General features: G+C 31.6%; 1 protein-coding gene across 1 annotated transcript in view; it reads right to left on the bottom strand.

The window, feature by feature from the left end:
- The window catches only part of LOC139501117 (cholecystokinin receptor-like), a 45,051-nt gene extending 28,818 nt beyond the window's left edge, over positions 1–16,233 (bottom strand). The window contains exon 1 of the mRNA XM_071290098.1: positions 16,040–16,233. The gene's annotated coding sequence lies outside the window, so the exon portion shown is untranslated. The remainder of the gene's footprint in view (positions 1–16,039) is intronic.
- Between the last annotated feature and the right edge of the window lie 457 nt (positions 16,234–16,690).

The following is a 16,690-nucleotide window of genomic DNA, read 5'->3' on the forward strand; positions in this document are numbered from 1 at the left end:
AGACATGACTATCATTGATTTATACTTAATCATCGAGCTGAATCGAATTTTACCGTGGAGACTCATAATGTAACATACAGAAGGAAATAGTATATCTCTATTGGACCCATTGCTATGACTCCAAGCCGATCCGATCCGTCTTTGTTTCTTAATTTTCTTATATAAGAATTATTGTTTCTTATTTCAGTGTTCCTTCCAGATTACAATAAAATTGTAAAGACATAATAGTTCGCGCTTTGATGTCATCAGGGACGTACGCACGATCTCCGGCAGTCGAAAAGAGATTGATACCAAGATATAACGAGCAGTTACATATATAGGTAACGTCAATTATCAAGAAGAAATAGACAGTTTCTACTATTACAACAGATTCCTGTTGTTGATTGCACTGAAATCTGTACCATATGTTTATTTTACTTGTAATGGGATTTCCTCGTCTAGAAATCTGTCCATAGAGACCATTCATAAGGCTTAACAATATGTGTCATATCAATACAAAGATATTCTCTGTAGGAAAAGAAAGTAAGTCAAACCGACCGCTAGAATTAGACATAACACGCAGAGTGTTAAACGCTTAGCCTAAAAATTTCTCAAAGCAGATTAATTTCACTCAGAATAAGTCCAATCTATAAATGAGGTGCATTTATTTCTTATTTATACTTTTTACCAGGATGCAAAAGAAAGATTGATATTTAAAAATACGAAGATTAGTATGTATTACTACGACTGTCTATAGTCTTTTTTGCCCATGGGAGTTGCAAATTGAGCAGATGATTAAATGTACAAATGTATATAATTCCTATCAATGTGTGACGGGATTACTTCCTTCAATAAAATATACTGATCAAGCCGTAAGCGGTTGAGCTGCGTGAGTGAGTGCTACTTTTAGTTAAGCTCATTTTGGTAAAAGCGCTGACCACTGACTTGAATCACAGAAATACAGGGTTCGAGTTCATTTGGTAAGAGCGCTGACCGCTGACTTGTATCACAGATGTACAGAATTCGAGTTCCGCAGGGTGATACTTCACATGATAAACTCAAAATAATAAACAAGTTATTCGTAGTGGCCATGTTTTGATGGTTTTTGTAGTCTATTAAACTAATATGGTCAACTTAGCGGTAAAAAGTAATGTCGGTGATTCATATTATTTATATCGTGTATCATTAAGATATACAGATTGTTTATCACGATACACATAACAGTCACGCTGTACAGTATATAACGCATCGTTCTTGGTTTTAATATGACGTCCATGTTAATATCGGTGGAAGAACCGGTGTACTCAGAGAGAACCAAAACCCTTTAGTAGAAAAACTATCTATCATGTAGTCAATACAGGCACCTTACCGAAGCTACGTTCGAACTCAAATCTAGTGATCACTGGAGATAATTAAACGACCATCAAAGTGTCTCGGCTATATTAAGAATTCAAAGAATGACATTAGTCAGACAAATCTATCAAACATCAATGCAATAAGTTTTCGACTTTTACATCAATAAGACAACGATCCAAGCAAGTTTGTTTGTTCTCTTTCTAACTGATTCCTTGTGTGTTAGTTACTTAGTTGGCACGTTTTAAATGCTACTGTTCGCAGAGGTCTAGTTCAAAGAAAGGTTTATGCATTTCGCAATACTAGTAGTGCTGCATATGAAAACATGAAAATTTCGACTTCACACGTGGCAAGTGCCTGCGACTCGAATCTTCATTGACAAGGATTTCCAGGTTTCCTGTGAAAGGTCTCCAATCCAAATAAATTGTGGAATATAAGCACTTAAAATACATCAATTAAATTAACAATACATTTTACATTTCTATATTTCATAGACAGTCGCTATATATTTCACCGTGTCGGGTTTCTTCTTTCTCTCTCTCTCTCTCTCTCTCTCTCTCTCTCTCTCTCTTGTAACAATGAATTGATCAGAACCGTCTTAGATCCATGTTTTTATTATGTTTTTTTTACTTTTGATTTTTGATTTAAAGACGAATCAGCGTAAACCAATCAATTAATGCAATTAATCGTGCCTTAATCTCCTGCTGTTTAATATTGAAATTCGGTTATAAGACGTATCAATATGACAGCTTTTTCATGTTATACAATAATGAGCGTTGGAAATCAATTTCACAATAATTGAGGGAATAATGATGCATCCTGGGATAGATAGTTATCAAAGAGAAATGAAAAATTTGTAAAGATTAAATCCAGAAAAGTTTTATAAGATCAAAGATTTCAATCAGCCATTGCTTATTATATGCTTTGATGGGTTTATATTCAAATAAAAAGGGGATCATTCGCTATAATCAAGGTTTATTTCACGAATGAAAAGAAACATTGGGATTTGTTATATTGTTATGCATTAAGGTCTTAGTTTTCTTGCAAGTTGATCAATAGTTGGTTATAAGAACTTCAAAATAGAATAAAATTCAAAACAGTGTGGCTGTGGCCATTGATTGACACATTAAATTCATCCATTGACTGGGACAATTTACATGAACGTTTGTCTGTAACGACCACTGTTCACGACGTACCTACGATAGATATTTAAACTGTGGGGTCACCAAAGGTTTCTTAACGCCTTTAATTATAAAATAATTCAATAAATTAATCAGGAATAACCTTTATGTTTTGATTTATATAATTGATATAAATCAAAACATCGTGTTATTTCTGATTAGTTTTTCGAATTACTTTATTAAGGTGTTGAGAACCTTTGGTGACCCCATAGTTTAAGTGTCTTTAAAAAGTACATAGTGAGCAGTGGTTGTTACATACAAACGTTCACCTAAATTGTCCCAGTCAATGGATGAATTTAATGTGTCAATCAATGGCCACAGCCACACTGTTTTGAATTTCATTCTAGTTGCGCATTACTATTATGCTTAGAACAGAGAAATCTGTTTTGTCAAATGCCGACATAAAAGACAAAGAGAATATATAAATATATATATAGTAAAGATTAAACATGTTTTGAATAGATGGTTGATTTAAAAAAAAACAGCAGTTTGAGGAGTATATTGGTACTTAAAGCATGTATAAGTAAAAAAAAATAAAAAAATGTAAGGTCGTACAATGAGCAAACTACATACCATAAAGTCAGCTATAAAACTAAATAATGTAGATATAGAAGATGTGGTACATGTATGAGTGTCAATGAGACAAATCTCCATCTAAGTCACAATTTGTAAAAGTAAACTATTATACTAAAAATGGAGGTAAAATATGGCCTTCAGCACGGAGCCTTGAAGTGAGAAAATATGAAACAATTCAAAGAGAAACCAAACGGCTTGATTTATGTTAAAAAAAATAAATGAGACTATCACCAATAAAAGATAACCGACGGGTGACAGCCTCCTGTCTTCGGACTGGTACATAAAGGTTTTGGCGGGGTTAATCAGTATTATGAGTGCTCATTCCTAAATCTAATCTGGGATACAAATATAACAGTACAATATAACAGCTAGAACAATCAGTTGGAAATGGCTTGACTCATTAAACTTGTATTGCATTATGCCCACTTTATAATTACCAGAGCCAGAACAGTAATAAATATTAGAATCAATGTATATCAATGAGAGATAAACAAAATTAATGCTAGTAAATAATGTATCCGATGTCAGACTAGTTATGGTCGATCGTCGCGGTATCGCCGAGGGGAAACCTCATCTAATAGACCTAATCAGAAGATCCTACTTTTTGTGGACATTTCGTAGTGATATGTCCGCTCTTGATGATAGGGGTCATATCTAAATTGTCTCCGAATCTCAATTTATAATCAGCCTTATTAATCTGCCGCCATTATATCCTGTCATCTCATCATAATTGGTAGTAAGTACCAAAGATATAACTATATAATTTGAATAGGTAATAAAATCTTAAGATTCGTAGTTCCATTTATACTTTTTTTATCTGTTGCCTAGATTGTTTGAGAATGGAGATGAGTTTTGCTGCGCGATGCATTATTTGTGAATAGATATAAAATCTTAAGATTCGTAGCTCCATTTGTATTTTTTTATCGATTGCCTACTAGATTGTTTGAGAATGAAGATGAGTTTTGAGGCGCGTTGCATTATGTGTGAATATTTTCTACGGATTAACTTTATTTGTGAGTGTCAATGATCTGTTTGATGTCGCTACTAAGAATTATAGGATATGCGGAAACAACCACCATAAAACAAAACAAAAATGACAGTCATGGAGATGTTTACAATGAACAACAAACAATTATACCTTATAGGATCATCGTCTTACTCTGAGAAAACTGAGATATGTCATTGAACTACATGTATTTAAATTAGGTACATTACATTCATTAAGAATGCACCTACTATTTGTGATGACTCTTACTTCGGCAAAAAGATTATTAATTTAATTTAGCATTTTGTTTTTTGTTTTTATATGAAGGCACCCATTTCTTATACCCCCGCCTCGAAGATGGTATAAAGTTAAGTAAATGTCTGCCCGTCAATTGGAAATTTGGTTATTGATTAACAGAATGTAATTAAAGAACTTTCTTCGAATTCAATTGTTTTGACATTTATCTTTTAAAACGTATTCCCCTGACATGTAGTAACCTTAATATATAAATATTATTATAATGGTTTGCAGGTAATTTGAAATACAAATTTTAAACACAAAATTTACATTTAAAGTTTAGTAAGCACGCGGGGATCATCTCGACCTTGGTTGATTTAAAAACAGAAAGTACGAGCTATCACGATCAATTAAATGTGATAATGTTATCGTGTATTTTTACAATGAGCTAGGCTTGCTTATTTCAAAGAAGATTATAAACGGATGCAACATAAGGACATGTTGTAAAGTCTTTAGTTTTCTATGCAGTCATGTGTAGACTACATGTATTTTGTAGCTTTAATAAAATATAGAGTTGAAATGGGGAATAAGTATATAAAGGGGACAACAATCTGACCAAAGATCAGATCACAGACGAAGGCCATCGATGCCGATCTGCATTTATAGCAAAAAGAGAATCAAAATATCATGTTGGAATCTAAAAACTACGAACCATATAAGTTACAAAAGAACAAGTATATTATTTCAACGGTTATTAGTTACTGTTTTCTATATATTTGCGATGCAAAAACGAAAAAATTCGAACTAAATTTCTTTATGTTTTTGCTTTAATTGTTAACAGCAGGAGACTTGGGGATCACATTTTTAAAATACCAATCACGGACAAAAAAAGCCATGCAGTGACCATAAAACTGTTTACTGGAAATAAAAAAGTTAATGCCAATAAAACTGATGGAAAATAATTAACCATTATTCAGATAACTATGTGGGGGTTAATTTATTCTTAATTAATAAACATTTTATTTCTCATAAAAATAAGCGAAGGTTATACATGTTATATAATGTTTTTCTTTTGTCTTTTCTATATGATATGACATTGGTACTCTGTTAGGATCTGAATGGATCAAGTTTATAGAATAGAGAGACGATAGGCCAAGTTCAAGAAAAATTGACAAAAAAAATATGAGGAATAACGGAATGCTAACAGGATGCTAAAATATAAAAAAGGGAAGGCTGGATAAAACGTAAAGAATAACGAAACATGACCTTAAATTTAAAGAATTACAGACATGAAGTACATGTAACACAGCAAGATTTCCTTTATATTTATCCCGTAACTGTTATTATTTTAGTTGTGTGTTTAAAATTTTACGAAACACTCGAAACTTATAAAAGAAAGATAACAGACACCAAAGTTCATTGCTTTCAAACTCATATTAAGTTTAAAATGAATTAACACCCCTATTGCCAAAAAAGATTAAAAAAAAAAAAAAAAAAAAAAAAATCCGACAGACTAACAACAGTAACTACAAAACACAACATAGAAAACTTTAGACCAAGCAATACGAACCCCACCCAAAACGGAAGGTGATCTCAGATGCTCCGGAAGAGTTAGCAGATTTTGCTCCACATGTGGCATCCGTTGTTTGTTAATATTGATTTGATACAGTACCCTTTAAAAGATAATTGAAAGTTGTTTTAAAGTACCGATACAGTAAACATGCACGAGTTCTTTATTTTATTTTAGTGTTGTTGACAATGGCGCTGGCGTCAGAAACATGAGTGCAATCAACTCGAATATAAGTTTTTTAACTGTTATCTGTCCACAGTCTTTTCAAGGTACCCCTCGCAAAAATCATCAAACAGCCATTCAAAAACTAGTAGTCGAAATCGTGTTGTTACTGCATCGTACAAATTAAGTAATTTATGTTCGGTCCATTTGTACTTTATAATATTTTGGAAATTGTAAGAGCCTACGAGCAAATATATTTTAAAACAAAGGACTATAGCAACATAACAACAGGTCAAAAATAAAGGCAACACTAGTATACCGCTGCTCAAAATTCATAAATCGATTGAGAAAAAAAAAAGAGTGAAACACATCAAATATAAGAAGAGAACAACGACACAACAGAAACTCATTTCAAAGAGACGGCGAGAGAACCAAAGAAAAAACACATATACGCCATAACCAGACGTAAATTGATAAATTATACTCTTTATATCAAATTTGCTATCGAAAAAATCAATGTAAATCGTTTTATAAAATGTAATCACAATATAAGAGGTTCTGGAAGGGGACTTTCTTTTATAATTCTTTCTTTATTCTTTATCTATTTTGCCCATTATTCTTTTCTTTTTTTTTACTTATTTTTGCACCCTATTAATCTCTATTCATTTTGAATTTTTGCCCATTTATTTACTATCCTGAAAGTCCAATCCAGACTCTAATAACATGATTCTGACATTCGCAAATCCGAAATTACCTTTACGATAGAGACTTCCTTTATTCTTATTTATTTTGCCCATTTTTCTATTATATTCTATATCATGTTTGCTTATTTCTCTATTCTTGCTTTTTGCCCTTCATTCTTCACCTTTTTTTTCTATTATATAAATGTAAACCCCACCCAGGCCCTCTTATAATGATGTAAGCGACGTTCGCAAGTCTGAAATTATCTAAATGATTGAGACTTGTCTACTAGTTATTCTACCCACTAGACATCAGGCTAAATCGACCATCTACAAAGATAAAGTTTACAATTATAGCGCACGTCAGACCGGAACCGGAAGTGACTGATATTAATATACCTTATGGTATTTTCGTCAAAGGGTTCAGACGTATAAGGATTTCAATTAGAGCTATTTCAAAGTAGAAAATTGATGAAAACCAAAATATTTATAGAAATATAATAACTTTTAATCAGTTTCTGTGTTGTATAAGAACAATTTTGATCTCTGGAGCTATCAATTTTGAAATGATTTTAATGAAATTTAATAATAATTATACTTGGCAATTACTTTGCCTGAAACTTTTAATGAGGTTGAAGTGGGGTTTTGTTTATTTAAGTTTTAGTGCAAGAGCATTTATTCGATATGTTTAATGTACGATCAAAAGAAACAATTAATTAAAAAGTGCAAGGAAACTGTATAACAGCTCGAATATGACTAATTACTTCCATTAAATATTTAAAAAAGTATTTTAAAAACAGAATACCGAACTCCAAGGAAAATTCAAAATGGAAAGTCTTTATCAATTGGCAAAATGAAAGGCTCAGACACATCAAACGAATGCAAAACAACTATCTTAAAAGTTATGTGATTTGACTAATTGCTCTCTGTAAATATCATGGCTATTAAGAGTACAACTCCATAGAAAATTTAAAACGGAAGGTCCCTTATCAAATTGAAAAAATTAAAAGCTCAAACACATCAAATGAATGGAAAACAACAGCGATTCCTGACTTGGTACAGCCATTTCCATACCGGCGGGTAATTCAGTGTGCACCATATTTTTTATGTTATTTTTTTGTATAGACTAAAGGTCATTCCTTGGCGGTTAGCTATCTTATTTCTTATTACATACTATACACACGATAACGTCAGGTCTTTATCATAAAGTCAGACACATTTATTCAATATATGCTATTGAGTCGACGAACAACGTCTTTTCAATTAGATTATGCAATAGAGGTTTGTGAAGACGAGATTTAGAAAATCATTATCGTCAAACTCTGACACTCTAATCCTCAAAGGAACGCACCTTTTCCAAGATTTTAACTGAAGTTGTTCAAAGATCTTGTGTATACATTTGTTCCTGTAATCACTCACTGACAGTAATGTATCATATATACAAGTATGATCAGTATTGTTTCACTCACAAAATTCAAATATACGCAAGATTTTATATAAAAGAGTCTATATATTTAGCATCAATTTTACATATTAAAAATTATTGATATTGAAGTCATTTTTTCTTTTAATTTTTGCATGCTTTCCTAGTTATTTTTGTGTACGAACACCCCACCTGTGCAATATATTGAATACATTTTTGAAAGATATAAAAATTCATCTAAATTGTAATCTTGAATTATTTTTTGGTTTTAATTAACCGTTACTTGAACATGTGGAAATAGAGAGCGAAGTGAAACTATTCAATACATTTTGAAACATGAGATTGAAAGACCTTTTGTTTAAAACGCAGGGGAATTTAGACATTTTAATGTTCATGGTACTACAGCCTTACCGTTAAAACACCCATAGTAACTGAAGTTCGTTTTCTAAGTTAACCAAAGAAAACAGTTGACGGGAAAACATAAAAACAGTGTACTTTTCTTAATTAGTTTCTATAACGAATACGCTGAGAGTTTTTGGTATTAAGTAAATGAGATGTAGCAATCCAACGACATAAACTACATGTACAAAACTACATTTAGAGGTCAACCTACAAGTCTTTATGCAATAAGTCAAGCTCTTAATGGGAGTACGTCATAAAGGAAAGATATTTGGTCGGTATTTCGCAGGAACAAAACGTACATTAAATCCCTTGGGTATGTGATAAATGAGACATATAGGCATTGGTTATAATTTGCATTGAAATACATATATGTTGGGACTTTAACAAAACTTGCAAATTTTGAAATTATAGCTAGCCTGCACGTGTGTACCCTAAACATTATGATGAAATCTCGCGTGATTTCACTATTATGGTAAAAAGTCGTAAAATCGACAATGTTGCTTACTGATATTTAATCAGATGTAACCTTTAACACGGTGAATTTAATACTTTATAGAATGTTTTAGAAATGATGAAGTTTGATTAATTTTGCAAATAGCTCACAGTAAATATGCATGAAGAAAGCGATTTTAATACTACAAATATGTAAATGCAATGACTTTTGAGCTATATATTTTAATCATGAATTCAAAATCTGATCAGACAATCAAACCGCTTTTGATATAACATGAATTATTGCTCTTATTCTTTATCATCAAAAAGTATTCCTATTTAATACGAAAAGGTTAGAATTTATTTGTCATGAGACAATCAACGGGCTTCATTTGTTTCCTTTTTGATATCGAACATGCTGTAACAGACATTGGATTTACTGCCAGTGTCAGTTTTTATGTTCTATGAGTCAAATTGGCGGGAAAAAATCCAATTTTCCATATCCTGATCAGAGCAATAAATCAACCGCGGCATCTTCGCCGTTATAAATCAAATAATAGCAAATTACATATATATAAATGATAACATATGAACTTAAATGGGGAATGTTGTGACAAAGTAAATTGGAAACAGTTTGTGATTATCATGTATATTAATGACATAGCATCACTCTATAAACATCCGATTAATTTGTCATACCTGCCAATGTCTATAGTTTCCAGAGCAGTGAAATGGATTAGGTATGACAGGGACACGCATGTAGAATAAATCTGTGTTGTAAAACTGCTTTTACCATCGTCGCTGTTTTGAAATAAAATGCTTACAGGAAACAGTAGTAAAATATCGGTGTATTGCATTAGCGCGCTAGTATTTTCGGTCAAAATTCCTCAAACCGAAGATGCCAATGATATTATAAAAATAAAGAGATGAGGTACGAATGCCAACGAGACAGCTATCAACCACAGTTCAAATAAGATTGATGTAAGCGATTATAGGAAATCGTAGGGCATTCAACAATAAGAAAAACAAACATACCGTATAGTCGGTTTTAAAAGACCCCGACATGAAAAATATGAAACAATTCAATTGAGAAAGTTAACATAATTTATATATAAAAAAATAAAAATAAACGAAATGCAAATAAAATATGATAGACATAAACCAACGACAACCACTGACCTAACTACAGGTTCCTGGATTGGACAGGCACATAAAGAATGTGGAGGAGTTAAACATGTTTGTGAGTGCTCTTGGACATGTCGAAGGGCGGTCTACGAAAATCTGTATTACACACAAAGACTAGTCTTATAATTGAGTACTCCAGACGCGTTTTTTCTTCTACAAAGGAAGCATCAGCTGGGCTCGAAAGTCAAAACAGTTGGAAGGCTAAATTATTAACGAAGTTGAGGATTATTGTACCCCAATGTTTAGCTATAAGGACATTTCTACTTATTGATTTGTATACTATATAAGAATAAAAATTATCTATTTTGAGTAGTTTGATATCTTGTATAACATATATAGTATATAATTATCTATTTTTCTCAGTTTTCTATCAAAATGTTATTCAATCTTCCTATGTTTTATCATTGTAAACTTTTTAAAAAGTGACACCCAAATGCAAATTTGGGTTAAGAAATGTGCGCAAATGATTAGCGAGAAATATATGACGTCTAAATGCATTATCTTAAAACATCTTAGTATCTCGCTTTTCCAAAACGATACGCCTATACTCTTCTGAATTAATTAATATCTGGTTGAACCTAATAGTATCATTATATTTTCTGTTCTTTATACAGAAGAAAAACCTTTCCGTAATTCTGTTTCAAACTCGTTCCGTCATACATTATCGTTAGAGGATTTACATACACCGGTGATTTGCAAATCTTGTTATGACAAGATATATTTTACATGTCCGAATCTATTGTCTTGTCATAGAAATTATTGCTTGGAACACAGACAAAACGGATATCAGAAGCGAAGCCACAATCTCTTGATCTTCGAAAACAAGATGATATAATCCCCGTAGTCAATCATTATTTGCATTTTTATATGAAAGATATTTGAAGTAAATTTCCAGTTCCTAAAATTATTTTCTTTATACCTGTGATTCAGTGGTTGTCGCTGGTTGCTGGCTGTCATATCTGTTTTCTTTTAAAAAAATGTTCGTGGGATTTTGTCTATGTGTGTTACATTTTAGTGTTATGTCGTTGTTCTCCTCTTATATTTAATGCGTTTCCCTCGGTTTTAGTTTGTTATCCCGATTTTGTTTTTTGTCCATGGATTTATGAGTTTTGAACAGCGGTATACTACTGTTGCCTTATTTAAAAATCAGGCCGTTGTTTTTCTTGTTAAATAGTTTCACATTGTTTTCATGCCGAAGCAACTCATAATGTATCTGGCAAAACGATATGGGTTAGGTTCATTGTATAAGTCCGTACGGTGGCCTTTTAATTGTTTCTGACATACACGCCAATCAATCTGTGGTTGATATCTGTCTCATTGGCATGCATACTGTCTCTTCTTATTTTTATACGCTCCTTCAGTCTAACAATTATGCTCATGAAACGATTTTTTTCTGTTATAAAAGTTCAGGACGGTCCCTTGCACCGGATGTTGGCGATTTTTTTTTTGCGATATGTCGATCATAAGCAATGTAGAACAGAGCTACTGGGTATTATAAACAATTTATGAATTTTGTCGTTCACAACTCATTACAAATAACAGACGGTCCCTTCCACCGGATGTTGTGCATTTCTTTGCGATATGTCGACTATCATACTTCATCTTAAGCAATGTAGAACAGAGCTGCGGGGTATTATAAACAAATTACGAACTATTTCGTGTGAACAAATCTGGCAATTACAGATGGCATCCTCTTTTATTTCTTTCTGGCATGTTGTTTAAATTTATATAAGTTAGCCGTACGCGTGCTCTTATTCAATTAATGCAATATTGCAATCGGTAAATATTGATATTATCTTTAATAATTTTTTTGCTGAATACACATCAACACGGAAAATCACTACACGAGTACATTTTATGAATTGATTGAGAATTACACAACAATTTTTATGAATTAATCGGGAATTACACAACACATTTGGAATGTTCATTTCATTCATTTCATTAATAATGCATGTTAATATTTCTAAACAAATCAATAATAAGTAATATAAATAGATCTGTATCATTAACGAAATAATAATGATCAGTTTCTCGGATCTACAGCAATGCAAATGAACAATTATAGTTTGTCAAAGAGAGAAATAATAATGGCTTAACTGTTACGTGATTATTATAACAAATTACCAATGCAAGGATACAGACAAAACTATTCAAACAATATGCTAATGTTTATCATACAAAGGATATTAGCTGATCTGTTCCAAAACAACATTTTTTTTTTAATTTTGCCATAATTTTGATTAGATACTAAGTAACTTTCCGTTTAAAATTTTTCTCTGAGTTCATGATCAGTATTTTATGATTTTACTTTTTAAAAGACTGCTATGAATTGATAGATAACAGAACGAAAAAAGCAGAAAAAAAAATGAAAGGTCCATGTCCTTGTTTAAGAGATATTAGCTATTATACATTAGGCGGGTAAATGATTCTTTCTAGATTTTTTCTAAAAATTTGGAAATGTCACCCTTGTCTATTTCAAAATCTAGTATAATAAAAAATAATAAAAGGTTTTTACAAGAGTTTTAAAAATGACACTTTTAACTATATTTAATGAAATTATAAAAGGAAAATAGCAGTGAGTTGGCAAATGATTTAATGCCACTACATACATGTAGATAAAACCAGAGGATTCCAAATACCAAACATAAAGTCAAAAACAAAATCGGCGAACCTCTCTTACAACTAATCTATCAACACAGACATACAAATAAACATTTAAGCTCCAATTTCTTGTTCCGATTTGGCTATATCGTAGCTCCTTTTTGGATTCATCAGCCGAGAGCGTCACATCAGGAGTCTTCAGTAAACGAAACGCGCGCCTGATGTATCTAAATTAAAAGCCCGGTACCTTTGATAACTATATATTCAACGTTTGCGTCTGGCGTTCTAAATTCTAATCCTGGTACCTTTGATACCTAATTACATAAGTTTTGATTTTTCACATGTTTGATCTTGCACTGAAGAGACATTAATTTGTAGTCGAATGCACATCTAGTGCAGTAAACTTGATACCGTTAGAGTTATTTAATGTTATAGTCTCTATTGAACGTCATGTCTAGGTTTGATTTTTTTCTTGTTCCTTACATGAAAGTCAGTTTTGTATCAATATTCATGTAGCTAAGGTATCGTTTCTCTAGGAAATTTAATTTGTTCCAAAGAGTGACCGATTATTTCGACAGTGATCTGGAAACTTGTTCCAATTTGTTTCAGTTAAACACTATTTGTCTTCTAATTGCCAATTTCGTGTCGGGTTCATACAATAAACACAATTATTGAAAGATACCGGGTCGCTGGTTTTTCTCGTTTGTTTATTTTTTATATATGTCATTCCGTGACCTTTTGTAGCTGACTGTGTAGGGTAGGTTTAATTTACTCATTGTTGAAGGCCGTACAGTGATCTACAGTTGTTCATTGCTGTGGCATTTGCTCTATTGTGGAGCGTTGTCGTTTTGACCATCATACCAAATTTCTTATTTTATATTATAATTACGTAGACCAGACGTCTGAAAGACTCACCAATAACGCTCGAATAAAAAAGTCAAAATTAAGTACGTAGTTGAAGAGCATTTAAGACCAAAATCTCTGAAAGGTTTTGCTATCTACATCTACAGTCAATGTTATATATATCTTGGGTAGAAAATAACATAGCGAACATGCAGCATTTTTAGACAATCCATTTAATTATTATTTGAGACTTTTTACTTTCCGTTTTAAAAAGACATTTTCCCGAGAATTCATTTTACACCAATGCTTCTTTCTGGCAAAGTCTTGAATCTTAGCTAAAATTCATAGAACCATATATGGTATAAAGCTGATGTACTTTTATAGCTGATCATGCGGTGTTGGTTTTGTTTATTTTTGAAGGCCGTACGTTGACATATAGTTGTTAATTCTATGTCATTCGGTTTGGTTGAGATTGGTCCCATTGGCAATTACTTATACCACATCTTATTTTTCTCTGGTGGAGAGTTCAACTTGTCTCATTAGCAATTACGTATACAACATCTTCTTTTTTTTTATAATAAAGGTTCCAACAGCATTTTGGCGTGTTTCGTGATAGATATATATACCCGATCATATATACATTGTAAAGAAAAAAATGATGACTCACAGCAACAATAGATAAAGATTTTGACAAAGTTAACCAAAAATACAGGACGCTTTAACCAAACCAAAAACTCGTAAAGAAATGTCATATTTAACACCTCATCAAACTTTTTTTAATATTTCAATATATAATATTTTAAGTTTTTGAACACTAATTAGTTCATCCATCATTCAAAAACATATAAAAAGTCATTCTTGATAGAAATTAAAATGTGTACGAATCGGTATTTTTCGTACCAATACCACTCATTTTGATAAAATATACATCCTATGATGCAATTAATTTCGTTACATAAATCTGAGTTCCATTAATGTTATCAGAATTTTTGGTTCAAATAAACGACCAAACATCACGAGACGAAGTCGAGTTATATAATTTGTTCAATAATTGTTGAAAATTACTCCGTTTTACTTAGTTGCAATTCATATTAGCTTTTACGACCTTCTTCAAGTATATTGATTTTTAAGAATTATATGCATGACATGTGCAAAGTGTTTTAAAACACTTGAATATGCGTACGTACACGTATATGTATGGTACCGAATGCAATTTTGATGTATAATTTATAATAATTAATCTCTAAAAACTGTGTATTAATTTAATTAGTATGAATAAAATGTGCAGATTTCAAGCTATTTTTTGTATCATTTTTATTACTTTTTTTGTCATGCATACTGACAAATTATATCCAGTTATCAAATTCACTCATTATTATTCCTTAATAGGTCATATGTAAACCACTTAGTATACTTAGAATAGAAAGTTCCTGTTTTAACTAAGAAGACAGATTCAATGAATTAATAAAGAGGTTGGGCCAATTTCTCAGTATTTTTTATTTAGTGCCACTTATTGCTAATTAAGATACATTGTATACTAGCAAATTTCCCATGTTTCTGTTCAATTTGTCATTTGAAGACGTCTCTTTCAAAATGTAGTTATTAATTACAATACATAATAGCTATGCCTCTCATATAATTTTGGATTTTGTTAAACTTGTTCTCATAGTTTGTTAATAAGTACGCTCGTAGTTGACAAATTAGCCATCAGCATTGTCAAACATTACCCTTGAATATGTACTTCTCCCCAACAATGACATACATTGCCCTATCTCGAAGAAAAACGTTAGTTGTATAAAGCACGTGTAGATCTAGCAACTTATTGAAATGCTATTGGTCTCTTTACTCATGGTATGGAACTCTTTTCCAACAGCTTGAAATTACATTAGTGTTTGCTATATATATTGCACAACATTGTCCCTTTATTTATTAAAAGTTTCAATAATCATGATAATACACTCTATATTATTTGTTTTCAATTTGAGAAAATAAAAGAAATAAAAAAAGGATTTAAAATAGCAATCAATTTGTTGTCCTTAACCTTAATCATTGTAGGTAAACAAACTAGACATTTCTACATTTAATGGTTATTTTTCATATTTTTATTTTGAAATATTAATTCTTATATAATAAGAAAATCAAAACAATAACCATTAAAACTCATCGCGTTCAGAAAATAAAAATATACTTACCATTTAAGATATACCATCAACATATCATCTAAACGTCTAAATAATCTTACATAGAAATCACAGCCATTTTTATAATTATCTCTTCTAAACATCAAATGCACTTTTTCGCGTTTAGAAAACAAAAATTTTACCATTTAAGAAATACCATCAACATATCATCTAAACGTCGTACTAATCTTACATATAAATCACAGCCATTTTTATAATTATCTCTTCTAACAACATATGCACTTACCTGTTTATAGATAAAGAATCCTACACAATTCTGCCTCTGATTTCTCATTAGAGGAAACTTTTCCGTATGTTACCTACTGTAGGGAATACGCTGGCTTTATACCTTAAATTACAGATAAATCAATACAGCAATGTACGCGCCTTCAGCTGTTTTATTGCCATAAAGGCACGTGTTTAAGACAAAAGAAGTGAAGTGCAATCATTGATTTTATTGGATAATATTTCTTAAGAGACCGAGGTAAATATTTAATAATTAACCTTTTCCGATACATGATAGTCCAAAAAAATAATTGCTTTTAATTAATTAGAATTTTTTTTTTAATCGTCATTTAACTGGTTTGAAAAAACACTTACAACAATATAACTAATCTTCCCTAAATGCTTTGGTATCTGGTAGGAAAGAGAAAGGCGCGCAGTTTCTCTCCTTTCTTATAACCTTTAATGTTCATGTATGCATGTTTTATTCAAACCAACAAAATTAATACACAGATTCATAGTTTGTTCTCTCTAACACCTTAAGATAGATCCCGACAATGCTTATGGATTGAGCTCAGTACCCGAGACGAAGCGTATGTTTGTTGAAAATAAAAAGGAACCATGGATATGTAGTGACCAAGAAAGGAACTGAGGTAGTACATCATACAGTGACAGT

This window comes from Mytilus edulis, chromosome 13 (assembly GCF_963676685.1).
Source record: "Mytilus edulis chromosome 13, xbMytEdul2.2, whole genome shotgun sequence".
NCBI lineage: Eukaryota > Metazoa > Mollusca > Bivalvia > Mytilida > Mytilidae > Mytilus > Mytilus edulis.